Source organism: Taeniopygia guttata, chromosome 37, assembly GCF_048771995.1.
Source record: "Taeniopygia guttata chromosome 37, bTaeGut7.mat, whole genome shotgun sequence".
NCBI lineage: Eukaryota > Metazoa > Chordata > Aves > Passeriformes > Estrildidae > Taeniopygia > Taeniopygia guttata.
The window spans coordinates 4112728-4132953 of NC_133062.1; the positions used below are offsets into that span (position 1 = coordinate 4112728).

The 20226-nt window shown below is 54.9% G+C and overlaps 1 pseudogene; it reads left to right on the plus strand.

Moving 5' to 3' along the window:
* LOC116807532 (uncharacterized) overlaps positions 1-20226 on the plus strand; it is a 1256502-nt pseudogene that overhangs the window by 873355 nt on the left and 362921 nt on the right.

A 20226-nucleotide genomic window follows, 5' to 3' on the forward strand; every position in this document is an offset into this window, starting at 1 on the left:
CCAGTCCAAGGTGCTCTCCTCTTGTTTTTTTCCCCAATCCAGGATTTGTCATTGCCAGGGCGTGTCTGGATGGAGGAGGAGGAAAAGCCCCGGAGATGCTGCAGGAGGAGGAGCTGCAAACCCAGCCCAGGGAGCTGCGGGGAGGAAAGAGCCCCCCTGAGCCAGGAAGGTGGGCAGAGATCCAGCCGGAGCTTGGAGCTGGTGGAGAAGCCTCATGGCAGGGAGAAGCCCCACAAGTGCTTGGAATGTGGGAAGGGTTTCAGACGGAATGACCACCTGATCGTGCACCAGAGGATCCACACTGGGGAGAGGCCCTACGAGTGTGGGGAGTGTGGGAAGAGTTTCAGAGACAGCTGGGACCTGGTCCGGCACCAGGTGATCCACACTGGGGAACGGCCCTATGAGTGCTTGGAATGTGGGAAGAGCTTTGGGTGGAGCTCAGCCCTGAGAACACACCAGCGCATCCACACCGGGGAGAGGCCCTACGAGTGTCCCCAGTGTGAGAAGAAGTTTCACACCAGCTCTGATCTCCTCAGACATGAGCGGATTCACACAGAGGAGAGGCCCTTCTGCTGCCCCGACTGCGGGAAGGGCTTCAACCGCAACTCCCACCTCACCGTGCACCGGCGCATCCACACTGGGGAGAGGCCCTACGAGTGTGGGGAGTGTGGGAAGAGATTCTCACAGAGCTCTCACTTGACCCAGCACCAACGGAGGCACCACTAAGGGAAGCCCTGTGAGTGCCCCGAGTGAGGGAAGAGCTTGGAGTGAGGGAAGAGAGTGAGGGAAGAGCTTGGAGTGAGGGAAGAGAGTGAGGGAAGAGCTTGGAGGGAGGGAAGAGAGTGAGGGAAGAGCTTGGTGTGCTGCTGTAGCTCCATCCCCCATGGGAGGATCCGGGCTGGATGATCCCCAGTGACCCCCGTGGGGCAGAGCCCTGCTGGGTTTGGGGAAGGTTTTGGCTTCTTCTCCTTGTGCTGCTGTGATTTGGGTGGGTTCCCATGGATGGGGGATGGGAGGTGAGGGGCGGGGGTCCTGGTGCACTGCGGGGGGCTCATGGCTTGGGGGGGTCCCAGCGCTTTAGGGGAGTCAGGGAAGGGGGGAAGCAGTGAATGGGGGGGGTCCCAATAAACTGGGGGGGGGCGCTGATGATAACAGGGGTTCCTGGGAGACAACAGGGGGGAAAGGACCAAATCCTAAGGGACTCCCCTAGTGCTGGTGAACCCCCCATGCCACCCCAGCCCTTGGGGTCTCCCACAGTCCCTGCACTGTTCCTGGGGGTCCCGCGGCACTGGGGGGTCAAAGCGCAGGGGATGGAACCTCCGTCATGGATGGGGGGGCACAAAGGGGGTTCGGGCCCAGTGCTCAGCGGGGTCGGTGCACGAGGGGGGCCCGGTCCCTGTCCCGGTGCACAGGGGTGGCGCTGCCTGGGGGGTCCCGGTGCTTGTGGGGTTCCCAGGGTTCGAGGGGGGTCCAGTCCCTATCCCAGTGCTTGGTGAGGGGGGGCAGTGCCCGGGGGGCTCCCACTGCTCGGTAATTGGGGGGTGTCAGAATCCAGGACATCCCTCTGGCTGCCCTGGATGGCTCGAGACCCTGGCAGGGGCCTCGGAGACCTTTGCATGGTGTCAAGAACACCGGTGGCTGTGGTTTTAGCCCCTGGAGAAAATTGCCAACTTTGTATGAGGAATTACAAGGCACAAGGGTTTGAGTAGCGTGGTAGGTGAATTAACACAGGGTGGAAAAGTAGAATTTTCACACTTTAAAATACGGGTTTCAATGGGACAAGGTGGAGGGATCTGGGTGTGTCCTGACCTTCTTCTCCTTCTTTTTGCCCTCCATGTCTTGCTGTGATGGTGCCTCTTTTCTGTTGGTTGAAGGTAGAGACACACTGTCCAACATAAATGATAGATATTGGCACGTTATTGTAAACACAGTACAGGTAGTTTTTAGTGTAGAAGGCAAACAGCGCCCTGAGGGCAGGGAGACTGCCACAGACCGACCTGCTAGACAGAGCTCAGCAGAGCGGACAAAGCTGTTAGAGAAAAGGGAAAATAAACGTCCCTGAGAAGCAAAGCTCCGCATCTCGACTCCTTCTCTGCCCGCGCGGGCTGGGAGAAAAGGACTTTTCACAATCTGTCGAGAGTTTAGCTGAAGAATGGCTTCGCAGCAAGGGACACGAAAGGGTTAAGTTGATGAGAGTGTGAGAATACGTGACTTGTAGCATGAAAACAACCTTGAGAAACAGATGTCCCCTAACAACCTTGAACATACAGGTGTCTCCCTAACAACCAAGATGTAAAATTGCTTAGTATGCAGAAAGATAATCAAGTATAAGAAGCAGTAACTGCAAGGCTTATCGCAAAGAGATATATGTGTTAATAAAAAGGTAACCAATCCTGAGCTTCGCTTTTGCAATATGTATGAACTAATTAGTGTTTGTATAAAGAAACTGTAATCTACTCCAATAAACTGAGACTTGTTGATCATGACAGCATGAGACTTGTCTCCTGCGACTCTCTCACCAACATCTGGCGCCCGAACGGATGGGATCCCCCCGCCTGGATCTGTGAGACGTTTGCGTTGGGGTCGGGTCCCGCAGCTAGACGGACGGCGATTAAGCTCCACTACCTGGTGCCGCGCCCTGAGTGACCACAGCGGTGAGCTCAGCCGATACGTGCTGCCGAAGCCTGGAGGGGCTGCAACAGCGCTGACGTGAGTAATGGATAGGCAAGCAGCATATAACCCTTTCACCTCCTTTCTCAGATGGAGGCAATTTAAAGGGCTTGATTTGGATAGGGATCTCCAGGCTTCCGTGCAGCTTCTCTTTCATATTCTCTCAAAGAGAGCTGAAAAGGTTAAAGAAGCCGATTTGGAACAGTTGGTTCTGTGGGCAAGAAACAAAGGCAAGCTGCAAAAGCCTTCGCTGATTTTTAGTAAAATCGAATGGCAAGAGCTGGGGCAGCTGCTTTGGGACGCAGTGATAGAACGCGGAGGCGGGAGAGAAGCGGTGCTGGCCCCTCACCCCCCCGCAGCAGCGGCAGCGGCGGCGAGCAACCCAGCGCGGCATGTCAATTGTAGCAGGAACAAGCGATCACAAAACAAGATACAAAGGCAAGAAAAAGTTACAGAAAGCACTTCCTCGTCCCTTGTGGAACGGGTTGGCAGAACTAAGGCAACGGGCTGTGGCGGAGAGCAGCAGGGTGCGGCGGTAAGCACCAGCCAACCGCCCGGGCGGACCGCAGAAGCGGCAGCGCGAAGTGGCAGCGCGGAGCGGCGGGCGCAGGGCCAGGCAGAGCGGGGCCAGGCAGAGCAGGGCCGGCCAGCACCGAGCCTGAGGCGGCCCGGGGCAAAGCAGACTTCAGCCGAGAGACAGAAGGCTCCTTGTTGCTGAGCAACAGCGCGAGGAGGGAGATGGGCGTTCCCGGGGGCTCGGCCGCGGTGGAGTCGGAGCAGGCGGGGCGCGGCCGCATCAGGGGCGTCTCCTCTCCCGTCCCCACAGTGACGCAGCAAGGATGGGAGCGAGACGGCGCCGCCCCCTCATCTCCCCGCAGCACCCCGCAATGGCGGCGGAGACGCTGCACAGCCTGGTTGCCACGGTAACAACAACCCCGAGAGCAGCAGTGTCACCAATGGAGAGATTGCAACACCACAGCAAAAATTTCAACAGCATTTTTCCAATTCCTTGCAAAAGTCAGAAGACGTAATGAAAAAGTATAGCAGTACTGAGTGTTTTCCAAGATACCAAGAGGGACAGACATTATGCAAATCAATGTTATTTCAAATACAATATAGATGAAAATCACTGTATAAAGATAGAAATGTTAATAATGATTTAATTGCCAAAAATGTCTCTGAAAACAAAGATTTGAGAAGAGTCAGTCAGATGGAATGTTGTCATTGAGTTCACAATTTCTGGTTTTGAGTTTTTATAGATAATAAGATAGGTAATGATGATTTTTGAGTTTTATAGATAATAAGATAAATGATGATTGTCAAGTTTTGTAGGTAAAGATAAGTAGTGATTGTTACTAATGTTATATGAATGCTTTGAAAAGATTGTCTTAAACTATTTTAAACATTTCTTGTTGATAAGTTGATCATATAATGTAAGTTGTCTGATTTTTGAGATAAGAATTATTATTAAGATGTTACGGTATTGAGGTGTTGTTTTAATATTTACAGTCAGTTTTCATATGTTTTATTGTCTTTTTAGGTGATTGATTACAAGATGTGTTTTTTCAGGATCCTGTGTTTTTGACTTTTTAATTACTCATGTGATTTTTTTTTTGTTCAATCTTCTATGCAGCTGCAATTTATCTTCTTTTACAAATTTATAGTCCAAGTTTTGGTTCAAGATTTCAGACTTCAAATTTTTAGATTTCTGAAGAAAAGGTTTGTTGTATTTAGAGAATTTTTGTCTTTAAAGAAATTTTAGACAGGTTCAATTATTTGATGGTTTGATAAATTTTTAATAATAAATTTTTTTACTTATAACTGTTATTTCTAAGACTTTTGTTTTAAACATATCCTCCAATTAGAGTTTGAGCTCTGGCCAAGCTCTGCCTCTACGTGGATGGTGTCATTGACCCAGGTGTTTCCTGCATCAAAAAGTATTCAAGTCCTTTTGGCTTGACAATTTGACCATATAGGACAGCTGAGCCTCAAAGGGAGTTTTGGAGAGACATGATCCGGACATGTTTTATCCAAATCTCTGTTGTTTTAACGTTTGTCAGCTGCGGCAGACTCTGGGATGACAATTTGATAGTGTAGCACTTGGTAACTGTGATTTTATATGTAATATTAATTGTTTATTATCTGATTGATTTTTATTTGTTGTTAGTTTCTTTACTATGTGCATTGTTTTGTTCTTGATGTTTTTTCATGTTTATAACAAAGATGTTGATATTTCCATTTCTTCATGCAAATTTTAGGGAACAGAATTGAGAGAGGACCCTCCATTCCCTGTGGGGGTGTTGGGTTTGTTTGTGTTTTAACAGGTGCAGAATCTGGATGGATTTCAGTGAAGAATGTGGAACTTATTAATTGCAAGAGAGCAACTGATCTCTCCACAAGTGGATCAGAGGATGCACAGCAAAAGTGGACTGTGCAAAGATTTGTGTTTCACCCACAGAAGATCGTGGGCTTTGAGTTTTTTTTTAATAAGTGTGTTCTTAATGATGTTATAGATGGGCAGGACAGATGCTCTTGCTGCAATGATACAAAAAGGCAGAGACAGAATTTTAAAAATAGATGAAAAAGATACCAACCCGCAGTGATAACAACGTCAACGACAACAGTTTGCCTGGAACATCCCGTGATGAATCCAGTTCTGATGAAAATTAATTTTTTAGAGTACAGAGAAATAAGTCGAAATATCAGAAGTGTGAAGTTAGATTTATCAGAAGTTAGTTTATTAGAAGTTATAGTTTATGTTTAGAATTAAGTTTGTTTCTTTCATGTTAAACAGGGCATTCAAAAACCTGAGAAATATGTGGTAGGCCTCAATGTTTTTATTAAGCAGTATTTTGGTTGTTGAAGTATCTGAAATCCTTGACATTGACAAGAGAGAAAATATGTGGATCACTTGGGCCAAACAAACTAGGCAAGATTAATTCTGCCTGTTGTTAGCCACACCGTCTAACCCCTTTTCGTACTTGTTAAATTGGAATCTCATTGGGTCCCATTGCAGAGTTCAAAACTTGGACCTGAGCTCAAATAAATCTAAATAGCACTCTGGGAGCGCAAGCTGTTGCATTTGTGCAAAACCTTAAATTTACTGACGACAGTCTTCAAGAATTTGATCTTTTGGGTTCTGTCCCAGGAAATTACTGTTTGATATTTGGATCTTATGCTACCAAACCAACTCAAGAAAATGGAAAATTGACAGATGACGACACTTGGTTGTCTCCCAGATCACCATTGTATTACAACTATTCAGAATATTGTAACAATTCGACTCAATCTGTGACACCACCAAGAGGTGGTGCAGGAAAACTGCCCCCAGGAACCTTCCTCATTTGTGGGGACCGAGCCTGGTCAGCAGTCCCTCAGAATGCTAGGGGAGGCCCATGTTATATCGGTAGGTTGACGCTTTTTGCTCCCACCATACATCAGGTTCTCGAATTGCCTCAGAAGACTCAACGAGCCAAACGCAGTGTTCTCCAAATGGACCCTAATTGTAAAGATATAGTGTCATTGTGGGGGCGTGCCTCTGTAGCAGTAGCCTCACTCTTTGCCCCAGGGGTCGCCTCATCAAAAGCGCTCACACAATTGAGAACTCTAGCCTGCTGGACAGGAAAACAAATTAATATCACATCTAAATTGATAAGTGAGCTTGCTGCAGATGTAGACGATACCCGTCATGCGGTTCTACAAAACAGATCTGCAATTGATTTCCTTCTTTTAGCACAAAGACATGGGTGCGAAGAATTTGAGGGCATGTGCTGCATGAATTGTCTGACCATTCTCAATCAATTTATAAACAGTTAATGCAATTGAAGGACAACATGAGAAAAAAAAACTTATCGTAGTGGACACTCAATTTGATAACTGGCTCAATTTTTTAGGTTTTTTGGCTGAGTCAAAGATTTAATTCGTTTTGGTATTGTACTTTTTTTATCTTTATAGTTATTTTAATTGTTATACCGTGTTTTTTACAGTGTGTGCAAAAATTAGTTCATTGCGCCTTCACTCCAGCCTGAGTAGCTCAAAAAGAAAAAGAGGGAATTGTTGCAGCATTTTTGAGAGAAAGAGGACATGAATTGTGAAAGTTGAGCTACTCCAGTCTAGGCCTCAGATTGAGGCCTGGTGGGGCCTTCAAGCCTCTGACGCAGTTAGAAATTCAGAGCTTGTGGCGCAGATAGAAAATAGTCTTAAGGTGTTGTGGGGACCACTGGGTTGCTTGGGTGTGAATTAGTATAGGTTTTATGGTGTAAAGTGTAGGCCGTTTTAAGGAAAAGTTAAACAATGTTAGCCTACCAATTAGAGTGTCTTTGTTTTTGTAAACTATGTGGAAGCTTATATAAACTACCACCTTATCTTGAATAAACGGAGAACGCTTGATGAACCACATTGGTTTGAACCTGCGTTTGTCTTATCCAGCTTTCCGTGTTTCTGAGATTCCCTGGCTTTAGACGGGGCTTTCTGGTTTCTCTCCTTGCAGCCGGGCTCTGCGGGTGCTGAGGCTGCTCTGGGCTCTGCCAGGGCTCTGCTGGAGCTCAGCACCGTGCCACAATCAGCCAAAGGAGAAATGGGGTGACCTGCAGCACAGACTTGCTTGAGCATTTCAGCAGCACAGCTCAAGTTTGCAGAGTGTACACCTCCAAGGTAAAACATGGCACCACTCAAAGCATATACTTGTTCAATAACTTCTGAAATGAAATCAATCTGGGATGACCCCAAATGACGTTTTGCAGCTTGCTCAAGCTGTAGCTCAGCCCTTCTCTGAACTGTTCTCTCCCCCACCTGCCTTTTACTTCCCAACTGCTCCCTATTTTCCCCCAGTGAGCTCCCAGCCCATTCCAGTCTCCATCACACTGTTGCCTTCCTTGGTGCCCCTCACCATGAGGAAGGCCGAGCCCCAGGCTTAGGGACTCATCCTGTCACTGGCTGAGGAGCAGCAATGTCTCAGAGGTCCGGTGGGATTTTAGTGTCATTCAGAGCTGCTCTTCAGCCCCCAGCTCTCCTCACTGCTGAGTTCCCACTCCCTTTTCCTCGTCCTTGCAGCAGGATGAGCTCTGTGAATCCCCTTGAGCCTCCCCACTCTTCCCAGCCCACGCACCCACCTCAGTTAGGCTGAAGCTGCAGCTTCTCTGTCCCCTCTGGCACACCAGTGCAGTCCCCTGTGCGGGGAGCCCCAGCCCCAGAGCACAGCACTCAGCAGTGCAGTCGGGGCTGGAGCAGCTGCCCTGCAGCCCTGGCTTGGCTCTTTGTGGCAGGGAATGCTCCCTGTGTGCAGCTGTCCCTGCAGGATGGCCCCAGGGCAGAGCCCAGCCGGGCTCCCCCTGCAGCCCCTGAAGCTTGGGGCAGACAGTGGTCCCAGAGCTGAGGTTCACGGGGAGCACCCGGAGCTGTGCCTCGCTCTCTGTTGCCGTGTCACAGTCTCGTGTGCAGGGGCAGCTCCAGGGCCTTCTTCCTCTTCCTCCACCCAGGCCAGCTTGGGCACTCTTGGGGCTCTCTGCTCCATGTCAGTGACTGGATTTGTGGCTACTTGCAGGAGAGATGCCTCAGAAAGCTCCGAGTCAGCAAGTCCTGCTTTCTTGCCTGGAAGGCACCTTCAAGAGAGAAGCCTCAGGAAGGCTCAGGACAGCAAGTCCTGTGCTCTGGTCTCGAGGGCTCCTGCCACAAGGACAGGAGACTCCTGTCAAGGATGGTGCTCTGGCCTCGAGGGCACCGGCAGCAGGGATGGGAGATGCCTCCGGGGAACCAAGTCCCACACTCTGCCCTCGAGGGCACCTGCAGAAGAGAAGCCTCGGGAAGGCCACAGGTCAGCAAGTCCTGTGGTCTGGCTTCGAGGTCAGCTGCAGGAATAACACCTCGGAAAAGCTCCGGGTCAGACACGAATGAGCACTGTGCAGGGGCTCCTCACAGCACTGCTCTGTCCAGTCCTGTCCTTGTCGCGTGCACCGAGCACTGTGGTGTGCTCTTGTCACCACCAGCTCCTGTGTCACCATGTGTCACAAAGGGCCCTTGGACACTCGGCTGCGTTCCATGCTGCAGCGTGTCACAAAGGGCCCTTGGATACCCTGTCCCGTTCCATTCCACGCTGACCATGCTGCACCATGTCACAAAGGGCCCTTGCACGCACTGCCACCTGCCCTGGGGCCACCGCCAGCCCCCCAAAGTGGCCCAGGTTGGAAGGAATGCCTTGTCCCAAGTGTCTGAGAGAGCCCAACAGGATCTTTAGGAACGGCTCAGACCATCAGCAAATGCTGCCCTGCTCTGCGGGCTCAGAGCAGCAGGAGCCCCCAGGGCTGCCAACGCAGCCGCGCTGGGAAGGGAATGGGACCTTCCATGGAAGCTGCCACGGCCTCCTCGGGACACGTCCCAGCCCATTGCCATCCTAAACCCGCGGGTGTGGCACACACAAGGAACTGTGGGCCAGGGCACGAATGCTGCTCTGAGCCCTGGGGCCCGGGGAGCGCTGACACCAGCAGGTGAGGGCAGAGTCCCTGCCCAAGCAGAGCTGTCACCCCCGAGCCCTGGCAGCGCTGGTGCCCATCTCCTGCCCCAGAGACCTGTGCCCCTGGGGGCTTCTGTGCCAGAGGGAGCCAAACCCACCTGCACTGGGGGCTGTGCTCCTGCTTGGCAGGAACACCTGAAGCAACTGCTGGCAACACTTGGTCTCTGTCAGAAGCTCTTACCGCATGCTGAAATTATTTTCTCGTTGAAGTTATTGCCTTCAGCACAAAAACACCTTAACAGCAAAGGAACAGAAGAATCTGGCAAGTAAGAATCCTCAGTTCAGGAAAGTTTTACTCCCGTTGCACAACTCAAGTAGTTCCAAAATGGTGCAAACTTCCCAAATTAATTGGGATGGTGTGAGGAGATGAAGATTTGGAATTTTGCTTCCCATCTCAAAGCAGCAACTCATTTGCCTTAACCTCATCCACTGAGGGTCACTTTACAGAACAGAACACTACACAAAAAAAAGGAAAAACTAAGGGCCATTCTTTGCTTTGCAAATGGTTTTCTATGAAGGGATGATAATATCCTAACTCTCTCAAGGAATATAAAAGCTCTGAGTAGAAGATAAAGGGGCTAATTCTTCCCCTGGTAGAGATATCTAAGTGGCCAATAAAGTACAGCTCGCCCCCATCGGTCCCTGCAGGAGAGTCAGGACCATGAAGAGGAAAAGTCACAGATATTCACAGATATACAGAGCTGAGCCCTCTGTAACCAAAGCTGTGCCAATCACAGATGCTGCTTTCAAACTGACTCAAATTCCAGCCTAGACCTCTCACCTTCCAGACAACTCCTTCCCCAACACCCCACCAACACCACCCCCCTAAACTCCCACACAAGCCCCCCACACCCCACCAGAACCCCCAGCTGTCCCTGTCCCTCTGCAGAGCTTTCCCACCCTCCAGCAGACCCCCTGGTTCCCTGCACGTGCCGTGGGATGGCACTCAGGAGGATCTGCCCCAAGGCCTTCCCCTGGAGCAAGCTCAGGCTGCCAGGCCTATGGATCCTGGATCATCCTTCCCTCTGAGCCTTCCCGTGCACGGCTGTTCCATTGGCACATCTGTGCTCAGCTGGGACTACTCTGCTCACCCAGGGCTGCTGGTAAAGGATGGAGAGCAGCCTGGCAAGCTCTTTCTCCAGCTCCCTCTGTGCTCTTGGGGAAGGCAGAACCTTCCACAGGAAAGCAACTGGTGCCACAAGGAGTGGGTGGCACCAGGCAGCTCTGGGGAAGCCCCTCAGGAATGCTGTATCCTGAGGGAACACTGTTGGCCTTGACCTGTTGGCACCTGCAGAAGCTTCAAATCAGCTGCCTCAGCTTCCAGGGCCTCTCTTGGCCAGCATCCTGATGTGGATGCAGGACAGCTGCCAGGTGCTGCTGGGACCCAGCGGGACAGGAGCGGCTGTCTCGTGTCCACGCAGCACCCGTGACACAGCCAGGGCCATCCCGAGAGCAGACAGACACTCACGGGCCAGCAGAGAGGAGCAAGGAGCCCTGGGCTCCTCTCAGGGTATCTCAGCTGGGCTCGCTCCACAACACGCCCCCATTTGAAGGCCTGCTGATGCCCAGCTGCCAGAAATGCCTCCCTTGTGCTCTCCAAGATGCACAGGGAGAGCCAGTGAGCAGGACATTTGGCAGGCAAACCTTCCAAGCCTTTTCTGAGGCCAGGCACACACCAAGATCAGCCAAGACTCTCCACCACACTGCCTGGCCCACCCAGCCCAGCTCTGTGCTGGCCCTGGGCCACAGCAGCTCCCAGCAAGCAGGAGGCAAATGCATCTTGCCAAGAGCTGAAACACAGCAGACAGGGAAGATGTGAAACGTGAGTGTGTAAAGGCCTTTTAATTCACAGCGCCCACAGAGAGCTCTGGGGCTCACAGATGGACAGAGATGGTTCTGCTCACCCCTCTGTCCAAAGGGGGGGTAACACACGCTGCTGCAGGTGCTTGGGTTGGTCTCTGCAGGTCCAGGTGGATGCCAAACCTGCTCTTCACAGCCTTCTCCCTTCCCCTGTCCCTCTGCCAAGTGCAGCGGGCCTCAAGGACTGAAAGGAGCACAGAGAGCCAAAGGGGGACACTTGCACCTGCCTCACTGTGAGCTCCCTGGGAAGCACTTTCCTTGAGAAGCAAGCCCCTGTCCTCCAAATGCATTACCCCAAATGTGCAGCTTTTCTGCTCAACACCAACACACCCTTAAGAAACGCTGGCAAGGCTGAAGGACTTCATGTCCTTTCAGGACAGGCAGTCCAGCTCTAGCTCCTATTCCCCCAAGTGCCTTTCCAGGTGGAGGCTCAGACGGGCAGCCCCAGGCCCTCTACAAACACCAGCTGCTCAGTGCCTCTTCACCTGCCTCAACTCCTGCCTGCGCCCACGGCACCAAGACCAGGCTGTTCCCAGCCAGAGCCCAGAGCCCTGCTCCCGCAGGACGCTCTTGCCAGCACCTTCCAGGCCTCTCCGCTGTGCACACAGCGCTTTTCATGCCCGCTCCCAACAGGCTCTGGAAGGCAGAGCACAGCCTGGCTGCCTCTGCCACCAGCACAGCCCAAACACAGGCGGAGGAAGAAGCAGCAGGGGCTGTTTTGTGGCCATGCCCAAGAGAGACTGGAAGGGTGCCCTCCCTCTGCTCTCACTTGCTTGGCTTTCTGACTGGCTCTGAGCCTGGGGCTGCCATTCCTCACTTGTGGGCACCAGACCCACAGCCGGGATCCCGGCACTGCCTGACAGCGCTCCGGGCACTGGCAGGGTTGTGCGTCCCAGTCTCGGGCACCGCGCTGCTGCTTCCTTTGCTCTCAGGCACACCCAAAGCTCCCTGCTAAGCCCGGATGGTCACTGGTTCTGCCCTCTCCCTGATCCTGTGCAGGGATGGAGCACTGCTGAGCCTTCAGGAAGCTATTCCTGAAAACTTCCAGCATTCCAAGCTCCTTTGCCCTCCGTGGAAGCTTGCCATGGAATCCCTCACAGCTGCCTTCAGAGCATACTCAGCTCGGCTCTTCCAAATTCCAGGGGCTCCAGGCTGCTCAGCAAGATCTGCAACTCCACAGGGTTGTGGAACTGCACCTTCAGCACAGGCACCTTTCCAGCCTGATCTGCCCTTGTTCCTCTGTGTGTGTGTGCACAGAACACGGCGTGGAAGAGAACAGCAGCAGGGGCCTGTGTGTCCCAGGGCCCGGGATTTGCGCCGCTTCAGCTCCACAGAGATGCAGGTAAGGGGGAGAAACCAAACTGTTTATTAATGGAAGGGAAAGGGAAGGGATGAGATGGGGGCCAAAAAAAGGGAATGGGCAGCGTTTGAGGGCTGGAGGGAGGAGCTGTCAACAGGGAGGGGGAAGGCAGCAGCTATGGGAGCTTGCAGCAGGCACAGCTGTGGCCAGCATCAGGTGTGCCTGGAGCTCCAGTGACATTGAGTCCTGCTGCTCTCTTCACTGTCTCCTGGTACTCTGCTTGGGACCCTGGTTCTCTGAATCCAGCAGATGACCTTAGTTCTGCACATCTTTGTCCAAAAATTGTCTGAATTTCCAGGTTAGTGGAGGATGGGCTCTCATCTTCGCTCATGGCTTGAAGGGCTGGAAGACAGATAAATTACCACAGTCAGAGACCAGGGGCTGTGTGACATCACAGAGATCTGTGTAACATCACAGGGGCTGTGTGGCATAACAGGTCAGAGCGACATCACAGATCCTGTGTGACATCACAGAGACATCCATGCGACATCACAGAGTGCTGTGTGATGTCACAGGGGCTATGTGACTTCACAGATCCTGTGTGACATCACAGAGATGTCCGTGTGACATCACAGAGAGCTGTGTGACATCACAGAGATGTCCGTGTGACATCGCAGAGGGCTGTATGATCTTGCAACTTCTGGAAGATGGAGTATCGCCCACTCTGTATTGCCCGGAGCACATGCAATGTTTGAAGTGCCAGCTCTGACATGGCACTACTGACATCCTCTGTCAGGCATTGAAGGGCTGCAAGAGAGAGGAGCAGAGCCATGGTCAGATCCTGACTCTGCGGGGAGCCGAGGGGAGCCCCCCCTGCCAGTGCCATCCCAGCCGGCTCTTGCCATGGCCGGGAGGGATCAGGGACCAAGGGGATCAGCCCGAAGCTGCTGGCCACGCATGCCCCACGTGTCCCTGAAATCTCTGTGTACTCGACCTAGGAGAGCAGGGCTCTCCACAGCCGGGGCAGGGCTTGCAGCTCGCCCCGCCAGCCCCCGCTGTCAGCCCGCTGCCCTGTCTCACCATTGAGGATCAGCTGGAGCTTTTCCTGCTGTCCCCTCAAGTTCTGCCTGGCCATCCCTGGGAACACAGAGCCTGTCAGGCCCAGCGGCACAGCTCCCTGCCAGCGGCGCTGCCAGCCCTGTGCCCACACGCCCTCCTGGCCCGGCTCGTGGCTCACCCATGAACCTGACGGCGCCTCTCGCAGGGGCTCCTGTGGGCTCTGCAGGTAGGGCAGGGCCCGGCGCAGGTGCTCGGCCACGCTGCTGCTGTCCTCTGCCAGCTGCAGAGAGCGGCAGGAGGGAAGGGTTGGCCCTGCAGCCCCGCCGGGCCGGGGCTCCATGGGCACCCGGCTCGGGCCGCAGGAGCCTGGAGCAGAGCCCGCGCGGCCTCGGGCTGCAGCAGCAGGCAGGGGCACAGCTGCCAGCCCGCACACCGAGCACCACGCTCAGGGGGCTTCTCCAGGCTGGGGTGCGGCTTCCCGGCCCTCCTTACCAGGCACTCGGTGAACTTCCACAGCTTCTGGTTCTTCAGCAGCTTTTCCGTCCTCTTCAGGAACTTGGCCGCACAAAGCAGCGTTTCCTGAGAAGCCTGGAGAGCAGCAGAGACGCGGAGATGGCCCCACAGCCCAGGGCGCAGGACCCGTCCCTGTGCCAGGGCCTGGAGGAGGCTGCAGCCTGCGAGGTGCCAGGGCAGGAGGCAGCCCAGCCCCTGCCAGGGGAACAGCAGCAGCTGCCAAGTCCTCACCTCTGCCACTCGCTGGTTCTCATCATGGCAGTGGAAGGAGAGTGGCAGCAGGCTCTGGTGCACGTGTGTCTTCAGGGATTCATTTTCCTTTTCCTGTGGAAGTGTCACCACTCTTCAGAAGAGCAGTATGGAGAGCAGCTGCACTTGGCTATTGTCCTGTATGAAGGGAAGAAAAAGAGACCTCAGCATTGGCTGCATGGGGCTCAGCTTTGTGCAGGGCTGCAAATCCACAGGGCACAAAGTGTCTGGGCAGCAGCCAGTGGCCGTGGCTGGGGGCAGTGAGCCTTATGTGGTCAAGGAGTGGCAGAAGCACCTCAACCAGCTGCAGTGTGATGGGGCTGGGTATCAGCATGTCCTTGTCCAAGATGATAAAGTTGAGGAGCATGGCTGTCATGCTAACTGTCTCTCCATCCGCATCCCACAGGAGCTCCACAAAACTTTCAGTCAGGCTCCACATTTTTTCTCTCTGTGAGGAACACAAGTTTGTGAAATGCCATCCTGCTGCTGCAGGGCCTAGAGGCCAAAGGGCTGTTCCAAAGCACTTGGGCAGCTGAAGCGGGAGGCAGGAGAGCTGGGAGCAGCTGGCCCAGCGCCCAAAGCCCAGCCAAGCCCAAGCAACTGCATTCCTGAGCGCAGCCTCTGCCCCTGCCCCCTTCTCACCATGGAGGGATCATTGATGAGCTCGAGAAGGGCCCTGAGCGCCAGGTGATGCCTCTCCTTGCACTCGCTCCTCAGGTGCCTTGACAAGATTTGCAGGACTCTGTCAGCATCGCGTTCACTCAATTCCAGGCACTCGAGGACCTGAAAGGCACAGGGCAGTGACAGGGGACCGGCCGGCGGGAGCCCAGAACCGCACAGGGCTGAGCCCAGGCAGCAGCACAGGGCGCGGGCACCGTCCCAGGCACTGCGGCCAAGAGAGGGCAGAGAGCCGGGAGGCAGCTGAGCGAGGCAGCGCTGGCCTTCAGGCTCACCTCCACAAAGAACGCCAGGGAGGGCAGCTCCCAGCGTGGCTCCTGTGTGCTGAGCAGCCGGAGCAGGTAGCGAGCGATCCGAGAGCACAGGGGGATGGAGACACAGGACATCTCCCTGGCAGGAGACAAAGTAACCAAGGCTGTGGGCCAGGGGGACAAACCTCTCCCAGGACTGACTCACAGAGGTCTGGTCTTTCCCCAGCATCCTGCAAGGGGCCCTGGGCTATTTGGGAGGCGGCTCCTTGTGGGCACCCTCCTCTCCCAGCCTTTTTCAGTCTGCTTGGCTGTCCCTCGGTGACAAGGCCCTCTGGCCCATGACCACAGGGACTGTGTGGGGCACCCCAGGCACAGAGCACAAATGTCAGAGGCAGCAGTGTGAAGGGGGTCTCACCTGCCCAGCAGACCCACAGCACAGTGGTGAGTGTCAGCACAGAGCAGTGTGTCCCAGCCACACTTGTGTTCCATTGCCACCACCACATCCTCGTGCTGCATTTGGCAGAGCAGGGACTTCAGGGTCCGCACTGCAAACCTGTGTGCAGAGCAAAGCCCAGGTCACACTGGGAGCACTGGCTCCTGCCCAGGGATGTGGCAAGGACAGGAGGACTGGGATGGAGCACCTGCTGGGGCTGGTGGTAAGGCCGTATTGCTGCTGACATCCCTTCCAGAAGGTATCGACCTCCTCTGGCATATCCAGAGTGCTGAAGAGCACTTGGAAGAGCAGATGGACAAACAGGTGGGGGAAATACACGGTCACCATCTGTGGGACACAGGGCAACTGGAGGATCTTCCACATCACCTCAGTTGCCTGCAAAGGACAGAGCAGCCCGAGACAGCGCTCAGTGCCGAGGTGTCCATTTGGCAGGGCCCGAGCACGGGAGGGAGAGGCCCGGAGAGACGCAGGGGGAGCACCGGGCCTGGTGGCCCCGAAGCTGCCCCGAGGCCAGGTTTCAGCCCAGCGCCTGAGGCAGGGAGACGCCGTGGGGGAGGGAGGATGGAGAGCTGCTGGAGGGGTGGCCTTGGGGCCAGCAAAGGCAGAAACTCACAGCCAGGGCAAGGACAGCCGTGTGGTCCCCATCGGAGGTGCACGTGCTGTGCTCTGGCCAGCTCCCCAGCACATCGAGGAGTTCGAGCATGGCCAGCTCTGCAGTCCTGCGCGAGCACATGATGCTCTTCAACATGGCCAAAGCAGCTCTGTGGGGTCAGAGCTCTGTCTCAGAGGAGTCTGGGACACAGCAGCGTGGCCTGGGCGGCAGCGGGGAGCTGAGCTGCTCTGCCAGCCCTGCCTCTGCCCACTGCCCCTCACTGGGAGCACGCAGGCAGCCCAGCCCTGTGGGGATTGGCCCCTGAGGGGCAGGGGGGAAGCATGGCAGCACACTGGGGGGCTGGCAGGGACCAGGGCTGGCAAAGGGAGCAGCCAGAGGGCCCTGGAATTCTCTGTTTGTCAGACACCTGGGACAGGCTGTACAGGGTGAAAGGCTGCTGAGCCTTGTGGACACGTGGGCCCCGTACCTGTCACACACTGGGGCCACACGCAGGAGAGCCATCACCACGTCAGAGGGCTGTGCCTCTGTCAGATCCAGAAGGAGCCTGTACAGATTGTACTCAGGAAACTCATTGGCCACGAGGATGTACCTCACCATGGCGGGCACCTGGAGAAGGCAGGGGAGACTTGGAAAGCTGCCAGAGGAAGGAATGTGCCCAGCTGCCCCAGAGAAGTGCTTCCCTTGCCACCACACTGCCATGGCCTCAAAGGCTTCCAGGGAACAGCAGGTGTGGCTTGGGAGGCCACGCAATTGCTGGGAGGATCAAACCCTGGCCACAGGCTGCTCACTTGCTTTGGGCTGGAAGGACCCTCCTCCACAAGCATATCCAGCAGGGCAGCACTTGGTCTTGCTTTTGAAGATGGGAGAGTACGCTCTGACCACAGTGCCCATGACGCTGCTCTCTTCCTCCCGAATCCTCTTCATGAATTTGCAAACCATCTGTAGCAGAAGGGCAAGAAGCCCGGGATGTTGCATGGAGTGCTCCGAGCACAGTGCTGGGCTGAGCAGTGCCAGCAGGCCCAGCCCAGGTGGGGATGGCTGCAGGTACCTGCGCTGTTCTGTGGAAGCGGCCACGGGTGCGTTCCTGCTCTCGTGTGCGCTGCACGGCTGCACCTGGCAAAGAGCGAGCGCAGCCCGAGCTGAGGGGCTGCGGGAGAGGCCGGAGAACACAGCCCAGCCCTGCGCTGCCCAGGCAGGGACAGCCCCGCGCCGCCCCAGGGCATGGAGCACGGCTGTGGGGTGTCTGCCCGGCCCCTATTCCCTCCTGTCCATGGGCATGGCCCCAGGGGATGGGATGGGATGGGATGGGATGGGATGGGATGGGATGGGATGGGATGGGATGGGATGGGATGGGATGGGATGGGATGGGATGGGATGGGATGGGATGGGATGGGATGGGATGGGATGGGATGGGATGGGATGGGATGGGATGGGATGGGATGGGATGGGATGGGATGGGATGGGATGGGATGGGATGGGATGGGATGGGATGGGATGGGATGGGATGGGATGGGATGGGATGGGATGGGATGGGATGGGATGGGATGGGATGGGATGGGATGGGATGGGGCCAAGCTGGCTGCAGGCACCAGCCCTGTGGCCCAGCTCTGCCACTCACCCTTCTGTGGTGGCTGGAACTGCTCCACCTCTTCAGGCTGCTGTGCTGGGGCAGCTCCAGGGCCTTCTTTCTCCTCCTTCCCCCAAGCCAGCTTGGGCACGCTCGCAGGTCTGTGCTCTACGTCACTGCCTGGATTCATGGCTACTTGCAGAAGGTGAAAAGGAAAAGGTCCCAGTCAGCAAGTGCTGCAGTCGTGCCTTGAGGGCACCTGCAAGAGTGAAGTCTGGGCAAGGCTACAGGACAGCAAGTCCTGCACTCTGGTCTTGGGGGCTCCAGCCACAAGGACAGGAGACTCCTGTCAAGGACAGTGCAAAGCAAATGCCACGGTCTGACCTCGAGGGCAGCTGCAGAAGAGATGCCTCGGGAAGGCCAGAGGTCACCAAGTGTTCTGGTCTGGCCATGAGGTCACCTGCAGGAGTAATACCTCGGGAAAGCTCTGGGTCAGCAAGGAACAAGTGGCTGTGCGAGGGCTCCTCACAGCACCGCTCTCTCCATCCTGTCTTGTCGCATGCACAGAGCACTGTGGAGTGGCCTTGTCACTGCCAACACCTTTGCCACAGCATGTCACAAAGGGCCCTTGGATACCCTGTCCCATTCCATGCCACGGTGACCATGCTGCACCGTGTCACAAAGGGCCCTTGGATACCCTGTCCCGTTCCATTCCACGGTGACCATGCTGCACCTTGTCACAAAGCGCCCTTGGATACCCTGTCCCGTTCCATACCACGGTGACCATGCTGCACCGTGTCACAAAGGGCCCTTGGATACCCTGTCCCGTTCCATACCACAGTGACCATGCTGCACCGTGTCACAAAGGGCCCTTGCACACTCTGCCTGGAGCGTAGGCTCTGGGTCGAGGGGCAGGCTCAGCATTGCCTGTCTGCAGGCCTCATTGGTGTTCTGCAGGGCGATTTGCTTCACCATGCCGTGTCTCAATCCCTCCTCTGGAACCTGTGCTTCAGCTGCCCTGTACAACCTGTCTATGAAACTAACGAAAGATTCCTGTGTCTCCTGCTTGAGAGAAAAACAGTTAACAACAGGACCACTGGGTCTTAACTTAAAAAATGCTTTTTCTGCCGCCTTGGCAGTTGCTGCCAGTGCCCCTCTTGGAATCTTTTCCGCCTGTGTTGTTGCCACGTCCCACTCCCCCATCCCACACAGGTGATCAATGGTTAACATGCCTCCATCGGTGTCGGAGGAGGTCTCGGCTTTTGCCCAAAGCTGGGGTAATGCATCTCGTACCTCCCGCCTCCATATGGATTCCCATACCAAAAACTCAGCTTGAGTAAGCAAGCACAAAAACAGAGCGCGCATGTCAGCAGGGACATACTCATTGGAGGAAACTGTGACTTTTAACAGCCCCCTAAAGTATTCACTTTCCCGGCCAAACTCCTTTTGGGCTTTGCAAACATCCCTAATCACAGCCTGTGGGATAGGGGCCCACTGTGCAAGGGGTCTGCCCCTCTGCCGCGGCATGTAGGTGACTGGTGCAGCAGAAAAGGCAAGCGGGGGTTGCGGCAGGTCACGGCTTCCCCCCTCCCCCCTTCCTCCCGCACCCCCCCCCCCCTCAGGAATCGAGGCATGGGAACCAGAGGGCGGGTCGTGGGAACGGAGGGCAGAGGCAGGACCAGGGCTGGGGGGTGTGGCTGGTGTTACCTCACCCCTAGGGGTGGGGTCGGAGGGAGGACTGCTGAATGATTCATTAGGGGAGGTGCCAGAAGGGGGTGGAGGGGAGGGGTGGGTGGAGAAGTCTCGGGAGTGGGAGGGGTTGGCTGTAGGGTGAAAGGGGTCGTTGGGAGACAAAGCACGGAGGGAGGGGGATGGGCATGCCATGTGGTCCCCTCCATCTTGTGCCCTGGGGCAGGGAAGGGGATTATTTTGGGAAAGGTCAGGGAAAGGTTGTGGAGAGGGATCTGGGGTTTTAAAACTCACAACTTTACTACTATGGGGCAGGACTGTACAAAGAGAGCAACTTTGGGGAGGGGAAGGGTGCAGGGCGATGCCAGCATTGTCCTGTGATGGAACCTGGGGGTTGACAGAGAGGCCAGAATCTGCCTGCGGCTGGTTTTGCCGGGATGCCTGTCTGAGAATCCCCGGGCTAGGGAGAGAGGGATAGGAGAGGGAGTTTGGGGGATTTGGGGGGCTTCGAGGGATGCATTCGCCCTGGAGTGGCTCTGGCTTCCCTTCACAGTTATTTTTGACAATATTTCTCAATTGGATTGCCAGATGGATGAAAATTGAGAGGGACTGGTCGTCCTTTTGAGCAATTTCTTTTTCAACTCGGTCCCAGAATTGAATTTGGTACAAATTTGCCTGCGAGATGTCCTGGAAGGACTGCCAAAGCCACTGGGCAAAACGCTTAACGTCTGACTTTTTACATCTCTTTCCTCCCCCAACTAGAATTCCTAGGATTTGAACGTAAATTCTCTCGTGCGACACAGACAATTTTGCAC